Genomic DNA, 10040 nt, shown 5'->3' with positions numbered 1-10040 from the left:
TATCATTTGATACCAAATACCTTCTCCTAACTTGGATTGCAATGATATTTACATATATAATATATGTTTCAAATAAATAACCATACAATATCGATTTGCATAAACAATTTATGTTTAAAATATCATTGTAAATGGGTTTATACTTTGAAACTTTGAATTACAACTTCTTTAAAAATGTAAATTTTAATTTGAACTTTCAAAAGCGTGGGTTTTCTTTGAAAACCACCCTAAAACTATGAGTTTAAATTGTAACTTTTTAATAATTTACTGCTAAATTCAAATTGTCTCATATTAACAGATTTACTTCTGTAAAAAAATATTAGCTGAAATTGCAATTTCTTCTCTTTTAAGAACAAGGCAGAGGGTGACCAAACGTAGAGACTAGTACAACCAAAGCTTTGCTTCACCTCTTAGGGTTTTTTTTTTTTTTTTTTTTTTTTTTTTTTTTTTTTTAAAGCAAAATAAGTTGGGTAAAACATGATTTTATCCTTAAACCATTGATTGTTTCAATTATTATATATTATTATTATTTTCAATTGTTAAAACAAGCAAGGATGAGGAATTTAACCACCGTGCACCCTTGGTACGGTGGTCACTCCACAAGTATAAAAGCTTGTGGGGTGTGAGGGGCAAGGGCTGAAATTCAAGTCTCCAGGAGGGAGTTTCACACACATATACACTTAGATTTAGCTAAAGTAGAATTCTATCTTATATCAAAAGGATGAGGAATTTAAACCATAATTCTCTTTATAAAGGATGCTAAGCATTGATGTTTAACTATTAAAGCTCTTGACATCGATTTTATCATTTAATCATTAAAATTTTAAACATAATTTAATATTATCCTTATTTTTCCTTATCCTAAAGCCCATAACTATGCGAATCACAATTAAGATGTACAAACTTTTTTTCCATGCGTCTTTATAAATTATAATGCTAACGTGGCACATTAAACTATATGGTGGTTTTACAAAATCAGAATTTTATACTTTTAAAAAATAGTCACTTCACAAGTATAAGTGTTTGTAGGGTGGGGGGAGAAAGACCAAGGTTCAAGTCTTCAGAAGAGAGTTTCACACACATATAGACTTAAATTAGGTTAGAGTAAAATTTATATCTTGTATAATATATATATATATATATATATATAGTCAAACAAATTCAAAACATTATACTTATCAAAAAAAAAAAAAAAAAATTCAAAACATTGTGATCTCTAATGCTTGTGCCCAGTATCTCTAAACGTTCTGGTTTTATGAAAGATTAATTTGTGTACGTGTTTAGCATTATCAAGGTGTGCACGAAAATATTATGGGTCCGTTTGGATTGAGTTTAAAGTTGCTGAAACTGAAAACTGAAAACTGAAAACACTGTAGCAAAATAATTTTTAAATGTGTAAATAGTACCGTGGGACCTATTTTTAATATTTTTTAATGCGTAAACAGTGTCAGCACAGTGCGTGAACAGTGTATTTACTGATCATAACAGTAAAATTTATATCTTGAGTCAAACAAATTCAAAACATTATACTTATCAAAAAAAAAAAAAAAATCAAAACATTGTGATCTCTAATGCTTGTGCCCGTAAACGTTCTGGTTTTATGAAAGATTAATTTGTGTACGTGTTTAGCATTATCAAGGTGTGCACGAAAATATTATGGGTCCGTTTGGATTGAGTTTAAAGTTGCTGAAACTGAAAACTGAAAACTGAAAACACTGTAGCAAAATAATTTTTAAATGTGTAAATAGTACCGTGGGACCTATTTTTAATATTTTTTAATGCGTAAACAGTGTCAGCACAGTGCGTGAACAGTGTATTACTGATCATAACAGTAAAATTTGTTCCCCAAAGTCAACAAATGCGGGCCAAAAAAAAAAAAAAAAAAAAAAGGAGAAAACATGAACTCCAGAAAACGCGGACGCAAGACGCGGAGCGCAAACGCTCACTATATATTTACATAGTAACAATACAATAGGGTGATAGAGTCCTGATCATAGAATTATAGAACTAGATGCTTTAGAGGGTGTTTGGATTGATGAAAACTGAGTTTCATCACCCAAAACTCGGCCAAAATGGGCAAATGCCCTTTTCGCGCAAAATATACAGCGTTTTGCCCCCTTTCCCAAACTAATTAGGAAAATGCCCCTCTTTTTAAACTCGATTTTCTAAAAATCGAGTTTCAATTTAAAACTCAATTTTTGGACAATCGAGTTATAACAAACTAAAAATTTTAAAAAAAACATATAGGAACTCAAGCTCCATGAACTCAAGTTCCATGCAATTTTTTAAAGCCCTATAGTGGCGTTTTAAAACATGCAAATTTTTTTCTTAAGTCTAGTCGCTCCATAGGGAGCCCTATAGTGGCGTTTTAAAGCCCTATAGTGGCGTTTGCACATGCAAATTTTTTTCTTAAGTCTGATCACTCCATAGGGAGCCCTATAGTGGCGTTTTAAATACCTATAGTGGCGTTTTTTATGGAACTCGAGTTCTATGCAATTTTTTTTTTTTTTTTTTAAGTTTTACCTATAGTTGCGTTCCATGGAGGCCTATAGTGGCGTTTTTTATGGAACTCGAGTTCCATGGACTCGAGTTCCATGCAATTTTTTTTTTTTTTTTTAAAGTTTGATCGCTCCATACTCGATTTTCTACAAATTGAGTTTTATACTGAAACTCGATTTTGAGAAAATTGAGTTATAAAATATGAACATTTCCCTAATTAGTTTGGAAAAGGGAACAGAATGCTGTATATTTTGCACAAAAAGGGCATTTGCCCATTTTGGCCCCCAAAACTCAAAAAATGTTGGACCTACTGAAACTCAACTTGTTTGGACAAATTTTTTAGTTAAGTTTCCATAATTCAAAATTCATGAAAACTAAAAACACAATTCGAGTGTTTTTAAATTATGAGACACGGGTTTCAATGACATTCTTGTAAATACTCAGCTTTGGTGGGGCCCACGGAAGTGTGTGATCAATCAGTTTAAGTGAGCCCGTTGGATACCTTCATTGCTCTTTCTTTGTTTTTTTTTTTTTTTTCTTTTCTTTCTTTTCAGACACACAATAGCTTTCTCTTCTCCACTTTTTGGGCTAACCAACTTATGTAACTATTGCTCACGGATTGCAATAACCAATTGAGAACTATCTCAAATTGAGCATATTTAAAGAGAATTTAATTAGTGTGCCGATGCGTTGATCAAGTTCGGCTCTAATCTATCTTGTACTTCTGTACTTTTTGATAATCCACCACGTGTGGTGGAGAATCTGCTTGCCCTTGAAAGGGCAGTTAACATATGTGGTAGACCAAATCTTTGTTGCTGTTTAGTTAATAACTTAATATATCAACATTTTTCTACCAAAAATAAATAGATAACCCCAAGTCCCCAGGTAAAGGGTATGGTGGTTGACATTCATCCTCCTCGTTATAACCGTTTGGGTTTGAGTCACCATTAATAGCTAAAGCCATGAGGTTACATATCGCTAGATAAGAAGTAACTAACCCCACGATCCTACTTTTGTAAAATAAAAATAAGCATGATGATGACAGCAATACAGTAACAATAGGATGATGGAAATATTGAAGCATTTCTAATAAGTGTAAGGTCCCATTGCCACGCTTGTCTCAATGGGGCCTTGTTCTAGTTTTAAAGCATCTCTAGGTTTTAGCAGTATGTTGACATAATGACATAGTACTAAGTGTGGGTTTGGATACAAGTCCACATCCACGTTTGGCACTATAGCGCGTTTTCAGCTTTCTTTTCTTTCTTTTCTTTTTTTTTCCCTAGCCGCAGTTGTTGACCAAGTCATCTGTGAACAGTGCACCCATGCACTGTTCACGGACCCACAAATTTCACTTTTCAATTACTTTTTCATTAAAAATGGATCCCACGGTACTATTCACACATTTAAAAATTATTTTGCTACAGTGTTTTCAGTTTTCAGTTTCAGTAAAATAAGTTCTATCCAAGTAGACCCTAAGTGGCTTCGCTAACATTAAAAAATGTTGTAAATGCATTGCATTTGGGGGAGGTGTTTGTTTTCCATAAAAGGAAGTAAAAGGCTATCAAAAGTTCAATTGCCATGACAATCGTGCATGTTATGCATTGTATTTGAATGTGTTAAATATATTAGCAATGCAATGTGTTATATCATGTTGTATATGCTAGAGTGGATGTAAAAGGAGAAGTATAGAATAGGAACGTTGAGAACACGAGGGTTACGTGTTTCAGCCTTGTCGGCCTACGTCTACGAAGGAATTCATTAGGGGTTACATCTTTATTATGTAAGAGTGTAGCATAAAGCTTGTGTTACAATGAACTATAACATGAATATATATAGACGACTAAACCCTAGACTACTAGTACAAGTAGGAGTGGGCTTGGGTCTATTACATTGGGCTAATATCTCTAATATATCTCTAACACCCTCCCTCAAACTCAAGGCAGAAGCTCAATGAAGGTTTGAGGTTGGATAAGTATGAGAAGATACTTTGAAGATGCCTTGAAGAATGCCTTTAAAGAAAACACAATGAAGAATGTGACAATTGACCAATTTCAGAACTTCAAATAAAGAAACAAAGTCCAAAATCAGAATCTACATGAAAACCTGAGCAAGATAGGCCCTTTTGAAAATTTTGACTTTTGGTCAATGGTCAACGCATAAAGTCAAAGTCAACACAGACAATCAAAGTCAACAATCAGCAATAGTGCAGTGGTCAAAGTGATCCTGGTCAGATCTAGGTTTCCAGGTCAATTCCAATTTGGGTCACGGATTTGTGCTACAATATTGCTGATGTCATCTGATAACGTGTCGCTTACATGTTTTAGGGCTTGCATGGCTGTTGACGTGGAGTGAGTGACATCATCGAATGACATCATGAAGACATCAGCAGAAGTCTTCTGGTGCGTGTGGAGTGTGCGATACCTAGAAGGCGCATGTAATCGACGGTTAGCGCGTGAGGGCGCATGTTTCATCGGATGAGGGCTAGATTCTCGGGTTTCGTAAATCAGCAGACAACAAGGCCTACATAGCGGCAGGTGTGACAAAAATTCGATCAGGGAGTTGAGAATCCTTGGCAACGCGTGTGAGGAGGGCCAGAGCCTTTGTCCATGCGTGGAGGCACGTGTGGCTACCGATGGAGAGGGGTTTTCTGGGTTTGGTCGCGGTAGGCCATTGAGCATGTTTGTGTGGTTGGTTTCATCAGGCAAAGCCTCGATGTGCACAGATCTTAAAGAGAGAGGCACGGATTGCTTGGGCTTATGATCTGAGACATAGCAGCAACATAACAACAGTGGTTCCATGGGAGTTGTGTGATGCAATGGGTCTTGATCCAAAAGCAAGCACGGGTACTGTTGTGGATCTTTGCTATGCATGTATGAATCTTCTTTGCTGTATAGAAATAGTTGTTTAATGCCAAGAATGAAGTTTGGCTCTGATACCATGTTAAATATATTAGCAACGCAATGTGTTATATCATATTGTATGCTAGAGTGGATGCGGAAGGGGAAGTATAGAAGAGGAACACTGAAAACACGAGGGTTACGTGGTTCAACTTTGTCGACCTACGTCCACGGAGGAATCCCTTAGGGCTACATCTTTATTATGTAAGAGTGTAATACAAAGTATGTGTTACAACAAACTAAAACATGAGTATATATAGGCAACTAAACCTTAGACTACTAGTACAAGTAGGAGTGAGTTTGGACTTATTACATTAGGCTAATATGTCTAATATATCTAATATATCTCTAACAAATGACAACAATAATAAGTCAGATAAGTACATACAACGTATCATGTGGTTCGATTTTAACAAACTTTACAATAGAAAAGTAGGGAAAATTATTTATATTGTGAATTAATGGAGTAAATTGAGGGAAATAATAGGGAATTACAAAACAAGATTAGAGCATTTTCTACTTTGCAAGTCTAGGTTTTTTTAGAGCTAATTAAAATTAGCTCAAAGACAAACAATGGAAGTGTGGTAAGTGGTAACTACATATGTTATCTCTACGAATACAACATAAATTGCTATACAATTAAGAGAGAGAAATTTCTACTCTACGTTCCTCTCTCTTTCTTTTTTGCTTAAGCTAAATTTCCTCTTTAATTACTCATTGATAAAAGAAAGAAAACTAATTTTATTCATTATAAGTTGTCAACATGGTAAGTAGAGGGGAGCATTCTTTTTCAGGTAAGCCCTCATATTTCAACTTCTATTCTAATTTACCTTCTTTTTTTTTTTTCTTTTTTTTTTTAGAAACCTATTCTAATTTACCTTTAACCGAAGAACATTATAATAGACCATATAATATAAGAGAGAGATCTAGAGAACCTCTTAAAGTCTTTTGCAACTGACAGGAACAAATTGAAGGAAAACCTAAAATATTACCAATCAAAAAGAGAAGGAAAAGCTGAAATTATTTCAATATGAGCCCATAAGGTAAGATCTTTATAGAGGAAAAAAGTCATTTTGTCTTGCAATAGCCTGTTCCAAACTTCCAAAGATTCTTCTCAGATTTCCATCAATGAATGAGTTAGTCCTTTTGTCCTATAATACTCTCTCTCTCTCTCTCTCTCTCTCTCTCTCTCCAATAAGCTCTTGCGACTGGAATAATTAAACATGTTATCATTGCCCCCAACACACCAATGGACCATTTTATTTGTATGACGCCTATTAACTTTTACTTTTTATCACGAGGTTTGGACAAAAGGGGCAATGGCGATTCATTGAGAAACTCCGCAAGACATTCCTACTCTGGATCATAAGTAGACTGGTTGGTAGGAAACCCAAAAAAAAAATATATATATATATATATAATTTTACTTTTTTACTGGATTATTATTTGCTTCACATACACTGAAGCAAGCAGCTAGTCTTTTAGTATATCAAAACAGCAACCCTTGCCATAACAGTTGCGATTCTTGTGAAACCATTTATGTCCGATTCAATTATAGTACATACTTCGTAGGTACTCTCCCATTTCATCTGGAATAAAGGGAAAAATACCTTCTTCTTTTTCTTTTTCTTTTTTTATAATTTAATAATTGAGGGAATGGAAATTCGAATCCAGCCAACAATGAGTGGGGATTTGAACCCTACTGACAAAGCTAATAATGGAGGGAACAAGAAGATATCAAGAGTAAGGAACAAATAGACATGATACAATAATGTCAATAAACCAAGCAATTCAAAATGAGAAGCATATATGAAGTGGAAGCCTATATTCATTAACCACCACATCACATGGATCCATGTATTGTAGGTAGCAAAAGCCTTCTATTTCTCTAAACAAGAAAGGTTCAAACCAAACACTTCAATTTCTCAAAGATCACACTAGAAAATCGGGTAAACTTTGAATTGCTGAAGCTCCAACTCAAAATTTGATGATTTTCAATAAGTTGCCCAATCGATGCACAGAGCCTAATATACATTTCATCAAGAAAAACCTTGGAAAGATCGAAATCAACATTGATCAATGGTTTCTGGCCTTTTTAATGTTATCGGGAGCCTGAGCCTATGGAAGCTCAAAGGTCGTGGGAGACAAATCCAGGTCCACCAGCAACGATGGTGGTAGAGAAGGACGGTATGAGGATGGAATGGAAGATTATACCCATACCACGGCAAAAAATTCATCTGCCTTAATGAAGGAAGGTGCTCGTGGAAGTATTGTTGGTGGAAGCATCATTGGTCCGGGGAAAACAGGGGAAATGGACCGTGGATCTACAGAGAGGACCAGCACCGTTCGATCGGAGAAGAAACAAGCTGTAGAAACCCTAAGGGATGAAGACTATCCCACACATGTGGGGCGCACTAATTCAAGTAGCTCAACGGCACGTGTCGAATTTTTTACTCCCCCTACCCTCACATGACTTGGGCCCAACAAAGCTTACTGGAGATGCTTATTCACTTGTGGGCCAGAAAGTCCAAGAGGAAAAAGAGTTTATGGATGTCTCTAGTCCTATCAAGCCACCCCTCAGCCTACTCCTATAAGTAAGTATGAATTGGGATCCTTAACAAAAAGCACGGGCCAAGCACCCAAAAAAAAAAAAAAAAAACCAAGGCAAAGGTCCATTTGAAAAAAATAGTTAGGGAAAAAAGGAAAGCCAAAGACTTGGCGTCTGAAGCACAATCAACACTAGTAGGCTCTAGACGCACGGGTAAACTCATTTTTTAGGAAGAAGAGGAAAACCTCAACTCAAAGAAAAGATGCACCGAGACAGTTACACCTCAACCAACCTTTGATGTGAGATCGGCGGTGGCTACAATACAGCACCGCCGGGAGCAATGAATCCACTAAGCTGGAATTACCGGGGGCTTGGGAACCCCCGGTCAGTCAGAGCGATGCACAATATGGTGCGACGGTGGAAACCCAAGATTGTCTTCCTTATGGAGACAAAGTCGAAAGTAAAGCAGATGGAGAAAATTTAAAATAGGATGGGTTTTGCAAATGGTCTTATTTGTTCCCAGTAGAGGTCGTAGTGGTGGTGTGGCTTTGTTTTGGACTCAAGAAGTTAACTTGGACATCAGCAGCTATTCGAGGAACCATATTGACGCCATTGTCAGGGAGACTAAAGGCAACTTTCAATGGAGGATTACAGGTTTCTATGGTCACCCAGAAACCTACCAAAGGTACGAGTCTTGGCGCCTTCTTGCTTTCTTACATAGTCAGTTCCAACTCCCATGGCTTTGCCTATGAGATTTTAATGAAATATTATCAATAAATGAAAAAGCAGGGGGTGTCTCTCATTCCTAACAACAACTGGAGGGATTTAGGAATGTAGTGAATTTTTGTGGCTTTTTGGATTTGGGCTATCAGGGGGCTGATTTTACTTGGTGCAACATGCAAGAGGGGGAGAATAGAATTCAATTAAGACTAGATAGAGCACTTGCTAACACCGAGTGGATTGGGATTGAAGGGGTGAGAGTTTACCACCTCGTGGACTCAACCTCTAATCATTGTGCTTTGTTTCTTACTAATTCTCCACCTCAACGCGTATCCAACGTCAAACGCTTCCACTTCGAAGCCTTGTGGACAAAAAATAAGGAATGCAGGAACATTATAGAATCATCTTGGGGGATGGGGGTGGACCTGAGCACACCAGAAGGTATTATGGAGAACTTAAAGCGTTGTGCCTCAGATTTATCTAGCTGGAGCTCCTCGGTCTATGGTCATTTCCCTAAGAAAATCCAATCAAAGCGAAATGCTCTGAGTGCCCTAACACAGCAAGATAAAAATGGAGAGCTGAGTGCCGAAATTAGAAATCTAAGAAGGGAGTTGAATGAGCTACTAGAAGATGAAGAATTATATTGGGGTTAAAGAGCCAAGGCACATTGGTTAAAGGAGGGAGATAGGAACACAAAATTTTTTCACGCCCATGCCTCGGAAAAGCGTAAACAAAACACAATCTTAGGAGTATGGGATGCACATGGCAAGTGGTGTGAGGAGAAGGAAACTATTACCCGGGCTGCTGTGGACTACTTTGAAAACATCTACTCCACTGCATTCCCCACTCGAGTTGAAGATGTTGTTAAAGCCATCCCCACCAAGGTGTCTGAGGATATGAATCAGAGCTTATCTCGTGCTTTTACTAGAGAAGAAATGGCCATGACTCTAAAGCAAGTTCACCCCACCAAAGCCCCCGGGCCTAACGGTATGTCCGCTATTTTTTATCAAAAATATCGAAGTATTGTAGGGAATAGCGTTAATAATATGGTCCTGAATGTCCTCAACAACAACTTGCCCATGACCAAAATCAATAAAATCAACATTTCCCTCATCCCAAAAACAAGCAGCCTAAAGAAAATGACAAATTTTAGACCCATAAGCTTATGCAACGTAATCTACAAGCTTATTTCCAAAACCTTGGCCAATAGACTTAAAAACCGTCTCCCTCTTATCATCTCTGAGAACCAAAGTGCATTTACCCCAGACCGCCTCATCACGGACAACATGTTGGTAGCTTTTGAACTAATGCACTACCTAAACCACAAAACAGTGGAAAAAGAGGGCTATATGGCAGTCAAGCTAGATATGAGCAAG

This window comes from Quercus lobata, chromosome 8, assembly GCF_001633185.2.
Source record: "Quercus lobata isolate SW786 chromosome 8, ValleyOak3.0 Primary Assembly, whole genome shotgun sequence".
Classification (NCBI taxonomy): domain Eukaryota; kingdom Viridiplantae; phylum Streptophyta; class Magnoliopsida; order Fagales; family Fagaceae; genus Quercus; species Quercus lobata.
This window is presented reverse-complemented; position numbering follows the sequence as displayed.